The sequence below is a fragment of the Rhipicephalus microplus genome, chromosome 7, assembly GCF_043290135.1.
Source record: "Rhipicephalus microplus isolate Deutch F79 chromosome 7, USDA_Rmic, whole genome shotgun sequence".
Lineage (NCBI taxonomy): Eukaryota > Metazoa > Arthropoda > Arachnida > Ixodida > Ixodidae > Rhipicephalus > Rhipicephalus microplus.
This window is the reverse complement of record NC_134706.1, coordinates 23070104-23081096: the sequence shown is the minus strand read 5'-3', so window position 1 is coordinate 23081096 and position 10993 is coordinate 23070104. Positions and strand designations below refer to the sequence as shown.

General features: G+C 44.7%; 1 long non-coding RNA gene across 1 annotated transcript; it reads right to left on the bottom strand.

Annotated features, from left to right (window-relative positions):
* Window positions 1-890: 890 nt before the first annotated feature.
* LOC119179886 (uncharacterized) lies at window positions 891-2169 on the bottom strand. Its single transcript, XR_005110899.2, has 2 exons — window positions 1881-2169; window positions 891-1058 (listed from the first exon to the last, which is right to left on the bottom strand). It is a non-coding gene; the product is annotated as an uncharacterized LOC119179886 (long non-coding RNA).
* Window positions 2170-10993: the final 8824 nt, after the last annotated feature.

Sequence of the window (10993 nt, the reverse complement as noted above, 5' to 3'; positions counted from 1 at the left end):
GGCGTATTGGACAGCCCGGACTTGCGTGAAATGATCTTGTGACCATCCATGAAAACTTTTTCCCGAGGCATGCCCGAGGTACTTGACAAATGCTCACATAGAAAGAGCTGATAGTTCTCTATTCAGAGACTACAGACTAAATGGAGCACACGTTGTCAAAATGTGGCTTAATATTCAGCGGCAAAGACGAAAGCAGTGGTACAAACCAGCAGAGAGCAATCATGTTTTCAAACTATCAAAGATAATAATGTCCTCATTGATGCGTCATCTATTTCATGTAATGTACCTATGTTTAGTTAAGACGCGAGCCTAGATTTCACATCGTCATTTTTTTCCCATTTCCGCACTTTTTTCTGGCTCAGACGTGGAATGAATGAAGCGTTCAGGGCAGTCTAACGATTCAGACTATGAACCTTGTCATGTATTCGTAGAATGCGCTTATAATTGACACAACGTTCTTTGCATCATAGGTAAATACAAAGTGCCAGAAATAAGGAAAGGCACGTTTAACATGTCAGTTGTGAAGGTAAAACCATAGGAATAACCGCTGAAACCTCAGGTACTAGTCATTTATTGTTGAAACCGCTGTAAGTATGTTGTGAATCGGCCCTTTTCCTTGGAGCGAAGCCCCTGAAGACCTCACAAGGTCCCTTCGTTTTCGAAACCAGCCGCCTAAAGCATATGCAAAAACCAACACAACTGGGAAAAAAATGTTACGAAAAGGCTGTCAAGCCGAATAAAGAAAATGAAAGACCAGTTAAAGTATAAGACAGAACGAGAGGTTAACTATAACAAAATAAAAAAAACAGTTAACCATAACAAACTGGACAGCCCCGATTCATAATTTGCTGCACATCGTTCCACCGGATGGTCAAAATTCACTTCGTGGATATACGTAGATTTTTTTTTATTTTACATTTTATCTCGGAGAAAGCTATTGCAGCAAGTCGTTTCCCTCCAAATGGCATCTTCGCAGCTCTTATTATCCCTTTTATTTGTCTAGTCCTGTGGAGCGGCTTGTTTCGCCATGTGTATTCGCGTCGCACTCGCTGCTATGTCTGCAAAATACATATATGATCAATCGTTGGGGGGGGGGGGGGGAGGGTAAGATTTCAGGAGACTTCGTGAGCAAATTTAGCGCCTAGCAGAGTAGAGAACTAATGCCAGAGTTTTCACGTAGCAATATTACGTTATGGTATATTGGCATGTTTCGAAATATTTTTTTTTGTTTTTTTTTGCGCGTTCTATGCAAAGTGGCTTCTGTGACAACACAAGTATTCATCTTGATTTTATATGATGCAAAATATCAGCATGCACCCGTCACCTTCAACAACACGATCAAAAAAGCATTTCAAAACATTTGACAGCGCACAATAATACGAAAAAAAAACTAATCTCTAAGCAATGTGCAGAGGTTAGGCTAAGTGATTTATATTACTTATGAATTATTGACCACTGCAAATAATTTCTCGAGAATATAAATGTTATTTCGCTCTCACCTGTTTAACAATTATCTTCATTTATTTGTGCTTTAAATGCAAGCCCACTTGCATTTTAAACATTGACAAACATCAGAATCCCCACCACAAATCAAGAGGCCGCAATGACTCCTACATAGTCATTACTCTTCTACTCACATTTTCTAAAAAAAATTCAACTTCAAAGAAAATTCAACGATGGATGCTATGCATCGGCTTTAGCTTTGAACGTCTCTCAAAGTAGTGCTGGACATGCACTTGCTAGAAGAGAAAACTGTACAGTTATCATAACCGTGCACATTGATACCATTGCCTACATTTACCAGTGGCAACAAAAAGAAAGCATGGATATATTAGAAAGAACATTTGCGAGTTTTGAAAAAAAAATAACTTGCGCCATACCAGATAGAGAAGACACCGCACGGTTTACATGTTGCATGGGCAATCTCCTGAGAGGAGAAAGACTGGGTTTTACCAGTGAAACTTTGGGAAAAGCCGATCTGGGTATTTTTAGTGGTGGTAATTTAAATCGAGGCAGTTTGAATTTAAACATCGGAAAACGTAAAGCTTCCACTTCCTCACAAAGGACACCTTCTGGCAACGTGGACAAAAGGAAAGCAATCGTAAGCACCGTAAAAACCACGGGGACGTATGACACCTTGGTCATGTTTATACAATGTCAAGAGTGTGTCTTCTCGCTTAATAGGCAGCGTATCTTATATACACCACAAAGGTGAGTGTCAAAGAAAAAAAAATAACGTCATGCCTTATTGTCACGCTCTCATCGTTTCTCGCGCCGCTATTTTTGAGACGACTATGACGTGTCGTCACGTCTCAGTTTTCATTTGCGGTGGGTCTAAAAGGCGAAACGACTACTCAACATTGTTAGGCTGCGATAGCGTAAGAGCACTAACGTAAAGAAAGGATGTCATTGTTAAAAGTGCTACAGTTTCGCCTGGGCCTAAGTATTCAATGCGACAACGAGAAATTGGAATGTCAAATGACGCACGATGGTGACATTTGATACTTACAGCTGCCTGCTGAGGCACGAAAGAGGATGAAAGAAAAAAACGCACAAAAATACATTGCGCAATTGTGAACTAAAAACTGCCGCAGTTTTCAAGTCTTTGTGTTTCAGAAACGCGCTTCAAGTGTAAATGATGCACAACCCAAACGTTGTCTGCGCGTGATGTCACACACACGCACACACACACACACACACACACACACACACACACATATATATATATATATATATATATATATATATATATATATATATATATATATATATATATATATATATATAGAGAGAGAGAGAGAGAGAGAGAGAGAGAGAAAGAGAGAGAGAGAAAGAGAGAGAGAGAGAGTAGGAGGAACAGATGGCCTTATGCGGGCACCCGTCACAGTAGACGAGGTTCAGGCCAATATGGTGGCACCGCCCACTCTCTTTCTCAGTTAGCAGACATCATAATCATCAACCTGACTACATTCACTGCAGAAGAAAGGCCTCTCCTATGATCCACCAGTCAACTCGGTCCTGTGCTTGCTGCTGCTATTTTATATTCGCAAACTTCCTAACCTCATCTGCCACCCCCCCCCCGCATCTTCCTGTCTCCCCCTAACTCGCCTGGCTTCTCTAGGAATCCAGTCAGTTATTCTCAATGACCATCGCTTATCCTGCCTATGCGTACATGCGCGGTACATATCCATTTCTTCCTTCTAATCTCCATTATGATATATTTAACCCCGGTTTGTTCCCTGATCCAATTAGGGAACATACTATGTCGTAAGTGAAGCGCAGACATAGTATATCGTAAGTGAAACAATAAGGGCACAAAATACAAGACAGTACAACATACGTTGTGAAAGTACAGCGCAGCCAAAAATTCATTGGCAGTTTATACAAGGCTAATAGGTGCATATGTAGACAAGCTCCCCACACAAGGTCAGCTCACACCTACCCAAATGATTACACGAACTATCAAACGCACTATTTCAATATCACGTATTTATATTAGTATAAAGGATAAAAATCGAAGCAAGAAATTTTGTCTTCTGGTGTCTGTCCATCGATTCAGTGACCCAGCGAAAGTTCAAGTCTATTCTCAAAGGCTAGCCATCTATGCCTGATGGTTCGTTCATACTTTGCACCTTGTCAACCAAATAGCAAACTTACGCATGTTTGAGGCACTGCGGGAATACACATGTATGACGTAGTGTGTCGTTTATTTACAAAATGCACTGATACGTAATAAAGGTCAGAGTGTTGATCACGCTGCTCTGACATTGCGACGCTATGAACGAAATAGCAGGCGTTTCCTACCTTACGCTAAAAAATTCGGGGCCTAGGCTCGCGAACATAACGCTGGCCAGCTCATTTTATTGCCAACCCGCATTACCATACCCTCTCTCACAAATGCTAACTGCAATATTCCCCTTCACATACACAATCAATTACTCATACCACCTCTTCCTAATAACACGCACCCAACTTATAATACTAAGCGTAAAATTCAAAACGCAAAAGCTCTTCGAAAAAAAAAATGCGAGCACCCAATGACATCCCTGTATTGATGGGACAGAATACCAATACTCTTCACCTTAATCCCTCTCCTCTGTTGATTGTAATGGCAAGGCGCTCACAAGAGCATCAATCACTGTCAACTTCTCGAAGGAGGCAGAGGAGGCTACCATAGCAATACGTCTCTCAATCCCCAATATCGTTATGATTGTTGCTGACTCCAAAACTGCCACACGTCAGCTAAGTGCACATCGAATCTCACACAAACTGCCTTTTGAATTTCTAATAAACGTACTCCCATGGAAGACGTTGCTCTCCTAAGGACGGGTGCGCATGGGAATTTGTTTGGCAAGGGGCGGGTCATGTCTTTGCTCGAGCAAAGACGGGCCTTGCGCAGGCCTCTGGTGGCGCCTTAGACCACGCGACTCCTTTCAGCGCGAGCAATTGTCTTTTGCTCTTCCACGACATAGCGGATAACTGCTACCTAGAGCTCACCACGTAACCCCCCCCCCCTTTTACACATTGGACCTACCTACTACCACAAAATACTATGGCGCCATTTGCAGAACCATACGGTTTTTGCCATCTGATACACTCTGCGACACACTCCTTCCGTTTATGTATTTTCTTCCAACAAAAAGCCAATCTAGACAATATCATGTGGGAGATTACCCAGAACCCATCACCTAACTCTCTACACATTGTATTAGGGAGCAATGGGAGGCTGCTATGTGCAACTAAGCGCAGTTTAGAAGCAGAAGTAAAGCTCGGTCGCCGAGAAAGCTGGAGAGTCTGTGCAGGCCAAGCTCCAGTTCAATGCCGCTGCCTCTTAGATCTAGTAGTGTGCCAAGCTACACATCAAATAATGTTCAGCCTCACACACATGCTGGCACTCGTCTCTTACAAATTCGCCTCAAGTTACCACGAAATCAAAGCACCAAACAGCTTGCACTATGTTTACATTTTGCAGTATCTTAATTTAAGGTAATGTCTTTAAAGCAACCTCCTTAGGCCAGATCTGCAACTTTCAAACATTCACCCAGCAAAACAAAAAAAGCTTAAAGATGATAAATCTTACAAAAACAAGAATAAAAACAGCAGCAGGTTCCAAGCACTGTAAGCACCGATGCCAAGAGAGCTTCTCAGCAGTGGGGTGTTTTTGCCGCACATTAAACTAACACTCTTTATATATTGGCGTCATTTTTTGATGTGACTTTTGGTGCTTGACATTCTTCGTCATACCTCAAGTACCTCTTTCAAGGGTGCTTATCCAAATACAAAAAAAGATTCGTGGAGTTGTTCGTTGGTTAGCTGGGAGTGCACGCTTCATTTCGCAAACTTAGTTCTCTAGAAAACCTGATATCTGACGTCTTAACTCCCGAACGCTGTTGTAATGACAACTGTTATTTTATTCAAAGTTCAATATTAGGGAGCCAAGTCAGCTTAAAATATTGAAGTACCATCCACATGAAACTACAGCTTTGACGTGTCCGTCGGTCTGTAGATCAGCCAGTTCTATTTTGTAGACATTTTCACTTAATGAACATTTTCGAGAACCCTTGCTACTCAAAAGCTCTTGAAAACATGAAAACCCAATTTCGCATTCTGTTTTGGAACCCTTTAGGGTTTTAGAGAACTTTTTATGCTCGAAGTGTAGTGTTTGCATTTCCCATAAAACGTTTGCATCAAGAGAAATTACCAAGATTAGATTAACCAGCCTGGTTTTGGAAAAGCTGCAATTTCGTTCAAAAATCTTAACATCTGCGTCGATATCGGACAAGTGCTTGCCTTTTCAAATAAAGGCCCTTCTCTGAGTTATTATTTCTTCAAAGCATTTCTATCTCTCTTTACGTCTATGTGTTGTGATGAAGAACAATACAAACAGAAAGTGATGTCTTGTTGTTCCTTTTTAACCCAAATAAGGTCATTAGGATACCTTGTAGGCCTTCACAATAAAAGCGACACGGGAGGGAGGAGGGAGGGTGGTTTGGGTGTTGTGCTAGAGCTACACAATACTGTCCTCCGCACTACAGGTTGCCGACCCGTGCTCTAAAGTAATCATATAACAAGTAACAATACGAAAGAATTTCTTGTTCGCATGGTTATCACTTCAATGGAATTCTGTAAATGTACTTGTCATATTTCTGCTTCGCCGTTTGGATTATTTATGTGCTGTGAAAGATCTCACTATGGTATTTCTAGAAATTTTATTTTTGTGAACCGTTTCATCAGGATCAGAATGTTCGCGTGCTTCAAATTGAAGGCATTCGCCATCCAGTAACAAAGCAGCACTGTGTAATAGCATCAATATCCTTGACATTTAGTGGCTGCCGTCCAGCCTTTGCCACTGTTTTAAATGCGAAGCACTTCTTAGGGAACTTAGGCGACTTTGAGCGTATCTATCTATCTATCTATCTATCTATCTATCTATCTATCTATCTATCTATCTATCTATCTATCTATCTATCTATCTATCTATCTATCTATCTATCTATCTATCTATCTATCTATCTATCTATCTATCTATCTATCTATCTATCTCTCTGTCTATCTATCTATCTGTCTAGCTATCTATCTATCTATCTATCTATCTATCTATCTATCTATCTAGCCACCTACGACTTTTAGCTCTCCAGGCTGTTTCGATAATGGTATCGATAGCAAACTTGGTATGGTATAGCATCACTGTAAGAAAAACATAATTGACTAGTCATAACATGAAAATCATGACATGGATGTCATGAATGTAATGATAAAAAGTTCCTGGTCCGGCGGCTCTTGCGGAGGTTTCGTTCACATGGCACGTTGCAAAACTGGTATGGTATGACATGAATGCATGGTGAACACAAGCGACAGACCCTAACATGAAAATCTTGACATGTGTGTCATGTAACAGCATGACTGCATGCCAAGTTCATGAGGTGGTCGCGGGCGTTTCTTTATGGTCATATATACCAAATTTGGTATTACGGTACGTGAGGGAATGACGAAGCTATGTGACTGGTGCAAACATGATAATCATGAGATGCCTGTCATGTAACAACATGACTACATGCCAAGCTCATTATGCGCTGGCAGTCGTTTTGCGAGCTTCACTTATACCGAATTTGGAATTACGGGACGTTAATGGATGACGAAGGTAAGATACTGGTGCAAACATAATAAACATGAAATGCTTCTCATATAACATCATGAGTACACGCTACGCTCAAGATGAGCTGCCGGCCGTTTTGCTAGCTTAGCTTGTACCAAACTCGGTATTACGCGACGCGAACGGACTACATAGGTAAATGACACATACAAACACAATAATTATGATATGCGTGTCATGTAACAACATGACTACATGTCACACTGATGATGCGCTCGCGGCCATTTCGCTAGCTTTACATATGCGAAATTTGGCATTACGTGAAGCCAATGGATGACGAAGGTATGTGACAGGTGCAATCATAATAATCATTAGATGCGTGTTATGTGAGAACATGACTACATGCCACAGTCAAGGCGCCAATACATTTCAACAGGACGCTGTACGCGTGCTCGTCGGCGTATAGTTTGTCGCGTCACGCCGGCGTTACCACGCCAAACGCCTGTCCTGCCATATACGCGCAGGTGCACGCCGCGCTGCGTTGCTTTGACGTATGGGCATTTCAGCGCGTCCGGTGTCCCTCCGTCACGAAAAGAGGGAGCGCATCGGCGCGAAATGCAGCATGTCGCATTTCGTGCAAGTGGCCGTCCGGCCACGTCGACGGACGCTGGTCGTGTCTGACGTTAGACTATAGAGTGCTCGCGTTTTGCTTAAGTATAGCGTCCCTGTGCTCAGCGTGTCCACGCGTCAACGTTACGTTGGAGTATATTGGGTCCTTCATGATGTGCTCGTGGCCGTTTTGCTAGCTCCACATATACCAAACTTCCTGTTACGTGACGTCAATGGATGACGAAATATATGACTGGTGCAAACATGATAATCCTGACACGCGTGTAATGTAAGAACATGACAACATACCCCGCTCATACTCATAGCATGCTCGGTGCCGTTTTGCTAGCTCCACATATACTAAATTTGGTATCACGTGACGTGAACAGATGACTAAGGTAGACGACACATCCAAGCATGATAATCATGACACGGAAGTCATGTACGGCATCATTTACCTCCACATCGTAACATTGTACTGATTTTAAAGTGACATATCAATATTTCTCATTCGTGCTTCACATATCATTGATTCCCACTGTACGTGGGATCTACCAATTTTTAGCAGCTCTATGAACCGGTGACTTAACACACTTGAATAAAATATTGACGCAATACAGTTTTGCACAGCTAACTTTCAGATGTCTATTTTCATCAAACTATCATCGCAATATGCAGGCCGAAAGAGCATGTCTTGTCGTATAACCGAATATTTCTTCACCACTCACATTGGTTTCTGCCATTCTGGATGCTTACTACCTAGCGTTTTTGAAATATTCATAATATTGCTACATGCATGTATACTGATATTCTAGGGGGCGACGCGCGTGTGTGCCTGACGAAGAAGACGAAGGGTTGTCTCCGCTCGATCGCTGGTGAACCGGGCACGCCATTACCGCTGGTTTGGAATATATCTAATCCCCAGCTTCGTCGTTACGGCGTCTCTTCTTTTCCGTAACATATTTGGTGGAGGTGGAACGTTCTCCGTCTTCACCACGAAGCTTCGCAGTGGCCGCACCATTCAGTCTCCGGCCATGGCTACCAATGACAACAGCCTGTCAGCGTCTCCATCTGTAGCTCCAGCCACTACATACCTGACGATGCCCACCCCCCGTGATCCAGGTACATTCTCCGCACAACCTGGGCTCGACGTCGACTGCTGGCTCCGTATGTACGAGCGTGTTAGCCACACACACCGATGGGACCCTACCATGATGCTCGCCAACGTAATATTTTACTTGGACGGCACCCCACGGGTCTGGTTCGACGCCCATGAGGCCGAGCTCACCAGCTGGGATACCTTCAAGGAGCGACTACGCGACATCTTTGGGGACCCGTCCGGTCGCCAAATGGAAGCGCGAAAAGAACTCGCCACTCGTGTGCAGTCGTCCACAGAGTCGTATGTCTCGTACATACAGGATGTGCTCGCGTTGTGCCGAAAAGTCGACGAGCAAATGACAGAGAGTGACAAGGTGGGCCACATACTTAAGGGCATCGCGGACGACGCCTTCAATTTGCTCGTCTACAATAACGTCACGACCGTAGATACGACAATCAAGGAATGCCGTCGCTTCGAAATGGCCAAAAGCCGCCGTGTTCTGCCTCAGTTTACGCGGCTACCAAACACGGCTGTTACATCCACTTGCACCGATCTCGGTGCCGCACCACCCATGCAGGACAGCGTGACACGAATAGTTCGACGGGAGCTTGAGGCGTCAAGTCCGGCACCATTTCCTCCACATCCGCTCGATCATGGCGCCGCAGAAACGCCTCCGCCGGTCTCCGTTATTCAAGCCGTCGTGAGGCAGGAAATTGCAAAGCTTGGTTTTCCTGTGGCCTGCTCTGTGTCCCGACCCGTCTCCAGACCAATGACAACAAATGCACCACGCCATGACTTACATTTTATTCCGCGATCCCGCAATCCGGCGGAATGGAGAACTGCAGACGACAAGCCGATCTGCTTCCGCTGCCACCGAGTTGGCCATATCTCCCGCTACTGCCGCAGCACTTGGACGCCCTCAAACTGGAGTCAGTTTTCCTCTAATCGACCATACGAGGACTCCCGTCGGTATTCGCCCAGTCGTGTGTACCTTTCTTCCGACATCCCCAACAGCCGCTCCACTGCTCGTTCGCCGCCACCTCAACGTCGCCGTTCCCCATCGCCCCAACCACGCCGCTATCCGTCGCCGGTCAACTGTGGATCCTCTCGGACGGAAAACTAGATCATGCAGCTCCGGGAGGTAGTGCTGCATCGCTTGCGAATGATCCAAATCCTCCATTGACGCTCCCCACTGATACGAACTTGATTGAGGTGTATGTGGACGGTATTTCCTTGACGGCGTTAGTCGATACCGGAGCTCAAGTGTCTATAATGAGTGCTCATCTGTGTCGCCTGCTCAAAAAAGTCCTCACGCCTGCAGCAACTAAAGCCCTCCGTGTCGCTGATGGTGGAACTGTGGCCATCACTGGAATGTGTACCGCTCGTGTTAGTATTGCCGGCCGCCATGTTCCCGTTTTATTTACGGTGCTTGAAAATTGCCCCCACGACCTAATCTTCGGCATGGACTTCCTATCGACGCATTCTGCCCTCATCGATTGTGCCGCCGGTACTCTCTGCCTAGAACTTCCTCTTCTCCCGGATTCTGACCCTGAACTCCCGAACAGCTTGTGCACCGTTGACTTCTTCCGGATACCGCCTAAAGCTCTCACATTCATCGAATTGGCGACACCCTCTCCCGTGCTTGACGGTGATTATATCGTGACGCCGATTACTGATGTTCTCCTGGCGCGTGACATTACTGTCCCACACTCTGTCGTAAGCATGGCCTCTAACCGAACATATTTACCTGTTATCAATTTCGGTTTCATAAAACAAGTGCTACCCCAAGGAATTTCGGTCGCCACACTAAGGCCCTTAATTAACGACCACGTCACCTGTTTTACGGCAGACGTATGTCCCGAGCACCCACATCACTCGCAGGATGTCACGTGCATCGATGCGACCTTACGCTCCATGATCGCCCCGGACCTCAAACCTGAGAAGTCAACCGCGTTATGCCGCCTTCTGGCTTCATACCACGACATATTCGACGTCGACCACCGTCCACTCGGCCAGACTTCACTCGTCAAGCACCGCATTAACACAGGTGATTCTCATCCCATTCATTGGCGACCATACCGGGTGTCTGCCACCGAGCGTAAAATAATTCAACAAGAAGTCGCCAAGATGTTAGCCAAAGGAATTATTGAACCCTCTTCGAGCCCATGGGCGTCCCCCGTTGTGCTCGTTAA